Below are 7,228 nucleotides of genomic sequence, written 5' to 3'. Positions count from 1 at the left end.
GGTTGCTCTGTGTTGGGAAGTCAGGTGTAGGGGTTAGGTTTGATGGGAACACAGCGGTGGTTGAATTTGAACGAGTAGTCCAATAGGTTGGAATTAATGTCATGGTGGTCGATTGGGGTCAATGAAACGAGTAGGCAAGAGGGCACGGTTTAGGGGAGGAATGGAACAGTTGCGGGTGTGCTATCAAACTGAGTATGACAGTGCCGTGCCATCATTGGCCTGACATGCTTCAGTTTTTGGACAGCCCCGTGACGGACGTCAACATTTGAGATAATTCGTCTTGGGTATGCAGTTCATTGAGCAGCGGTATTTATTTCAGCCTGGTCGAGGAAACAAGCTCGAACGAAGCCGATATGGGACTGCAGGTTTTCTTGGTCCGTTTGGTGATCCCGGAGTTGTAGATCATAGGCCAGGTGGAGTGGAGATCAGCTAACCAGATCGTCCAAAGCGGGCACTTCCGAAGTTTAAGGCTTGGGAAGGTGAGGGGATGGGAGGAGATTTGCAAAACATAGTGAGTTTGAGGGGATATGAAATGGGATAATATGCATTTATATACATAGAAAGAAAAACTTGGCGTCTGATGCAACTAGGATGATGACAAGCGATTACATGGAGTAGGGAGTAGATAAATTTTACTTAGTAGGCTAGCGACCAGGGGCTGGTTTCGCTGATATACGGTATTATATTACAAGAGATCTAGTAAAAGCCGATATAAGCGCGCAAAAGTGTCGTATGGGAATCAGGTGTGTAAGGGCTGGCGGGAATGGTATTCTGAGCTAACTGGTTATCGAGTGTTTATTACATGAGTTGGATATATACCAGGAGAGAAAGTTGGCGGGGTAGGAGAAAACAACCAGGCCAGTAACACAGCATAATTAGAATTAGTAGGTAAGTCGTGCAGTGATTTGGGGAAGAAATAGCTAATTTTGATTTGGTTTTTGCCAGTAGAGTTTGGACGAGAACAATAGACGCTAGACAGAGTTTATAGAGTAGTCCGGTGCAGGAACTAGACTAGTACGAGGTGTAAGTTTGTACGGGGAAAAAGATAAAAAGAAAACAACCAGACCAGTAACGCTGAATATTTAGATCAAGTTGGCATTTAGTCCTTGGTTAGCTTAAAGCGGGTCAAGAGGATGGGAAGAAATGATAACAAGATCCTTTACTTGCCTATTAACTGTAACGTCGCTTGACTCATATGCGTACTGGACCTGATTCGTAGAGGAGGTCAGAGGGTAGTTGAGTATTAAGTAAGACGGCAGCAGTTTCACAGGTAAGGAATTTGTCTACAGACTGAGAAAAAGCATGGTGATGCGTGATGCTTCGCAGCTGCTCAGGAAGGCTGTTCCAGATGCGAGCGTAATAAACTAGAAAGAAGTAGTGGCGTAGGTTTGTGCGGGCTGGGGGACACACTAAGAGATTGCAGGAGTTTCGGAGCCTGTAGCGAGGTTGTGAGTTTATGCTTGGTCTAGCCTCTGCTATAAAGGCGTTCTTATGCAGTAAACGGTGCAAGAGAGCTAGATTCAATTTTAACCGTCTAAGCCATAGTGGTTCAAGGCCTAGGATTTGACAACGGGAGCGGTAAGAGAGGGGGTTTGATCGAGGAAAGAGTTTTTTCGTAAATGAGCGTTGGACGCTTTCAATTGCGAGTCTGCAACTTTGGGTGTAGAGGGAGGAGAACGTGGTACAGAATTCCACGATTGGTCGTACGCATAGCTTAAAGATTGCGACCATCGTGTCTGGAAGGTGGCAGGAGCGCAGTATTAAAAAACTGAGCCTGCGCGCTCTTGCTACCTGATACTGCACCTGGTGGGAAAAGCTAAAAGTACAGGAGTATCTGAGGCCGAGATCTTTGATCTCTGTAGAATGAGTAATAGGATTTCCATTAATTGTGAAAGCATCAGCCGGGAGAGAGCAGCGGCAGGAAGTTATACAGGATTTTGTGGAGGAGAAGCTAAGGCCAGAGTTGTTTGACCAGCGAGTCAGTGAATCTAGGTCTTGCTTAATCTGGTGAAAGGCAAGGGTTTTTGCAGAGGTGGGGAATGTGTACGCGATTTTTATATCGTCCGCGAAGAGGAAGGCCTTACCGTGAGATATGGCGCCGAAGACGTCATTGATGTATAGTAAGAAAAGGATGGGGCCTAGCACGCTTCCTTGGATGACTCCGCTAGTGATCGGTAGTGGAGATGATTGTATGTCCCCTATTTGCGTTATTTGCTTCCTGTCTGATAAATAGGAGGCAAACCACTGAAATAAGGTTCCCGTGATGCCAACGGTGCTAAGTTTGTGTAGCAGGGAGGCGTGGGGGACCTGGTCGAAGGCTTTTTGGATGTCTAGATAGACTGTTACTATGGCGTATCCAGCGTCGTAAGCTGCTGTGATGGTCTCAAAAAAGTGAAGCTGGCAGCCGTTTACGGATCTCTGAGATAGGAATCCATACTGTCGATCATCTATGGCGTTTGTAGCTAGGAGAAACCTGATTAAAGGGCCTTTTACCAGACGTTCGAGGGTTCGCATTAAAAGAGGAGTATGGTGGATCCCTCTGTAATTTGAAGCAGTTTGCCTGGATCCGGATTTAAAATGGGGGCGAACGACAGATTGTTTCCATTGAGAGAGGACGATTCCAGAGTTTACTGAGTGAGTAAAAAGATTTAGGACAAGGGTTTTGACATCTTGACCGCCATATCTCAGGACAATCGATGGTATGCCGTCGCCTCCCGGCACGGTGGAGTCTATTATTAATACACTGTTTATTCTAGGTTCATGGTCCGATGAAAGGGGTTCGCGGAAGGAGAAGCGCAGTGACTGATTAACCTGGTCGTATTATTCCATTAAATAAACAAAAATATTTCGCCAATGACGGTTTCTTGATTTTCAAGCTCAGGTTTGGTGGACCGGCAACGCACACGTCTTTGATAACAAAGGCCATGCACGGCGCCTGACATAATTCAAAAGTGGGTCTTTCACGCGCGTCACGAGTTGGAAGATTTCTACGGGCGCGCTTACCAGGTGGTTGCACACGAATCGTGAAGCAATTTTAGTCGCTGGTCCGTCGCTCAAACGCATCCCGCTGTCTGTCAAGCGGTTGGTTATGGGGTTGGGCTATGATGTAAACCTCGACCAGTCTGTGGAGGATCAGCTGGTCTTAATCTGTGGGGTCGTTGCGATAAGATTACTCAGTCTACCTTCAGATCAGATGAAGAAGTCGGAACCTTATTAGCAGCAAACGCTCAATCCCTGGATGACGACCATTTCGTCTGATTTCTCATAGGGTGGCCGCCTCTGCGGGCACTTTCAAAGTCACACCCAACTTTGTTGCAGCTTGCTTTATCTTTCCTCCAATTTCAGCTTGGACACCGAGTGATCATTCTCAACAACCGGGTTTATGACGCGCTTGGTGAGTTGGGCTGTACAATTTTACTTACCCATCAGTTTTCAATTTCTTTCCCGAAGATGTACACGAACTGTATTTGAATACTCAATTCGATTCCAGCATCTTTATCATCCAAAGTTTGCTTCCGGAAAACGAGAAGTGGAGTGACCACCCAGTAGTTTTCTACCGAGGCGACCAATACATGACAAGTATAATTTGCCAAACGTGGTAGTAATTTGAGGCGTGGACGCGGCAGCTGAACAACATTTATGAGTATGATGGATCGTCGTTGCTCGATAGGCGGGGCCATCATGCATTGTTGAGGCCTCATAACTACCATCGCGCGTGGTTATGTGCCCAGCAGTTACACTAAGTGCTCAAAGTAAACAAGAACACAAATGGCCATCTTGCGGTGGAACAACGGTCAAAGCCGCTGTATCACCTAACTTTTGGTTGTGCATATCTGAGAATGGTCATCAACACAGAGGTGCATACTCACATCACCGCTGCACAATGCGTCAAGCTGTCTTACATTATTATATTGAACCCAAGACGAGCTTTTTCAACTGGGGTGTTGTGCCAGAGTTCGCTTAACAAACCTGCCTAATTTTTTATGACCTATTGGTGTATTGTAAAATTAATTTCGGTATCTCCCTAGTAGGTGGTTCGTGGGCTTTTCATGAACAGGGGTTACATGATTCGTTGAGGATTGTGATGCTTCTTTGGGTTAAAGTAAGAGATATATTATTATCGTGTGGATAATAGAGCCCAACACTTTACCTCGGTGGAAGTGTCCATTAGTTACCTTATTTTAGTATCGCCTAGTCAGTCACAAAAATCCATAACGTAGTGAGTTGTCGCGTTCAGGAAAATAAGTTTTCCTAAAAGTTGGCTGTCCATAAATGCTCCTTATAGTTATACTAAGCATAAATCAAACACTAAAGATTAAAAACGATGAAGACCAAGCAAAACAGCGACTAATTCATGTCTTAACTGTGAGGCAATTCGTAAGTTTGGTTGGATATGGCAACAAACGTTTCGACGGAGAGTTCCACACACAAAGATCAGTTTACGCTTGGAAGATAGAAGGTGGGGCACAGCTGCTTCTTGCTTTATTTTGCGCCGTCATTTGTTATCGGTGCAAAATGAGTTAGGCAAAAAGCCAGGCAAACAGGAATATACAAGTAAAGATATCAGTAAAAATTCAAACGACGGGTAAAACTAACATCTGAGACATCGTCCCTCTGGGATTCAGCCAACTGCTGATCAGATGGTTTTGGTTCCTGTGGCGGATGCTGATTCACAACACAGCCCATTTAAGTATGAGCTGACCACCACAAGAACACAGAAAATATTGGCAGAAGACTTACTAGTAAGTGTAAGTCAAAGTAAGCAAAATAGAGAAAATGAAACTTGTTGCCGAAAAATCGAGAAGCGATCTAACATCTCTGAGGGCACTTCGATACACATAACAACCACCGTATCAACACCTATTGCCCTCAGAGGAACACAAAACTTCATTCCTTGAAAAGCATTGACCTGTTACCATAATATGAGTGGAATGGTGCGTACGATTAATTGCTGTGCCAGTTTTGGAGGTTATTTAGTGAACACGATTTTTTCGATAAATTTTACATGAGTCCTTATGGAGCAAAGAACTGGCACAAGATGGGCCCCAGAATCTATTAAATCCGTACAAAAAGTCAGACTCAGCTACTAAACCAAAATAAGCCGACCTTGTTCAAACGTTAGGTTTGTGGGAGGAAAACCAGGTGCACAACAGCTGTTTGGTGCTTTACTATTATATCTAAGAATTCTTGTTACTTCTTTATTAGTGTCACATATTACGAGTAAGTCTGGAAGAATGAATAAATTTCGTTCGAAATAGCGCAAAAAATCATAAGCCTTGAGGGGTTTCAAAGCAGACATTCTACGATGCGCTAACTTCCTTGGAATGCAAGACTGGCAAAGACGGTTTCGGACTGTCGGGCTTCTCTCAGAGCAGGCAAATGAACGGTTTTTTGGCTTTTAAGGAGCCGCAAGCTGAACGGCTATTTTGCATACTGCTGATGATAGGCAGTTCCAGCTGCCGCGGTAGACTTTACAACCGCACAAGGAAATGGCAATGACCGGCTCGTATTTGCTTACAGTTGAGGTCTGTTTGTGGATGGCTACACACCAATGACAGGGCGGTAGGCTCGTATTAATCACGTGGCTGTAAAATGACTAATCGTTCGTACGACGTGGATTTGCACCATCATTTATCAAACAATCATTAAACAACGAAGGTCGACGACAAGTAGTAGCGCTGTGGAACAAAGTATTTCGGATGTAGTGCGCCTTCTACTGAACGGTACAGAGCCACATGATTTGTATTTCCATAATTGTTCGTCAACTTACCGTTATTGTTTAGGCGCAGCCATAGTGTGGGGAATCAACCGAAATATTTGTGTGGTTGTATGAACCGAACTGGAAATAAAAAGTTTTATTACAGATAGCACATCTGCTGAAAACCAGGCTCAAAACGAGCAAAGCGCTTATGTGGGCGCAATTTTATTTGAATTCAGAAACATCTACAGGATTAATCATGATGTTAAGACTGTTGCAAACATTACAGACCCGTGAACCCAGTCGTTAACAGCCACCGCATTCATACTACTACAGTCGAAACAAAAATAACAGACGATATCTTCGGGCCGAATTTGTTACTCACGAAAACCAACTTTAGAGCACATCAGATACCCGTAGGCTACAGAGTCTACAGGTACCGGAAAGTTTAAGGAAGAATTACCTTGAAGTCTGTCATGTTCAGCTATAACAATAACCATGTTCACTCCCAACTTGTGGGTGGCATACCGCCTGGCGTGAACTCAGGTTGAAATCTGCCACTAACTGAGACCTTTCCAACGATGATAGACATCATAACAGGTACTGACATTCACACGCAACCCCTACGTTTAACCTCAGCACCCAGATGACACCATATGACCACAAAAGTGTGCGGTGTCCGCCTGCCTTTCCGAAATGAAATCCTAATTTGGGCATTTTTGAAATATACGGTAGGAATTCTCAGTTAAACACGGGAAAGCTGCTTCAACAACCAGATTTCTGGTTAAAGATATATTCAGAGAGTCAATCAGGGAGAGATCACTGAAAGAAGATCGCCTGTCAAAATCCCCACTTCTTTCCGGTTGTGGTGTGACATCAAGCAGGAAGATGGACTCTACAGGATGGCTCAAAACTTCCAGAAGATTGTTCCCGATGAGTTTCTATGTATGAATCCTTGAATCCGTGGGCTATTATTAAACCTCCCTACGTTTGAAAGAGAGCGATTTTCGCGCCAATCTACAAAACTGGTGGTCAACGAACAGCAACGAACAGCCTCTAACCATTCTGCGCATGGGACCCGACGAGGTCCATCCGAGGATCCTGGAAGAAACGTCCTCCACACTGGCAAACCATTTACACTTGGTGTTTCGTTAGGCGCTTGACGAAGGCCGTCTGCCCTCTGCTTGGAAGGAGGCGATTGTCACGCCAATATACAAAACTGGTGACCGACTATCGCCTGGCAGCTGTAGGCCTATAAGCCTCACTAGCGTGCCGTGCAAGGTGATGGAACGCATTCTGAAGCGAGCTATCCTAGATCACCTTACTTCCAGCAATCTGATATCTCCAGCTCAACATGGATTTCTCCCAAACTGCCCTTGCGTGACGAACATGCTCGTGTTTATGGGAAGCTTAACCCAAGCCAAGGACGAGGGACGCATATCGGATGCCATATTTTTCGACTTCTCAAAAGCACTTGATAGGGTCCCACACGTCCAGCTGCTCCACAAACTCGAGTCTTACGGGATTCAA

Source organism: Opisthorchis viverrini, assembly GCF_000715545.1.
Source record: "Opisthorchis viverrini unplaced genomic scaffold opera_v5_170, whole genome shotgun sequence".
Taxonomy (NCBI): Eukaryota; Metazoa; Platyhelminthes; class Trematoda; order Opisthorchiida; family Opisthorchiidae; genus Opisthorchis; species Opisthorchis viverrini.
The sequence above is the reverse complement of the archived record's forward strand: the minus strand, read 5'-3'. Positions refer to the sequence as shown.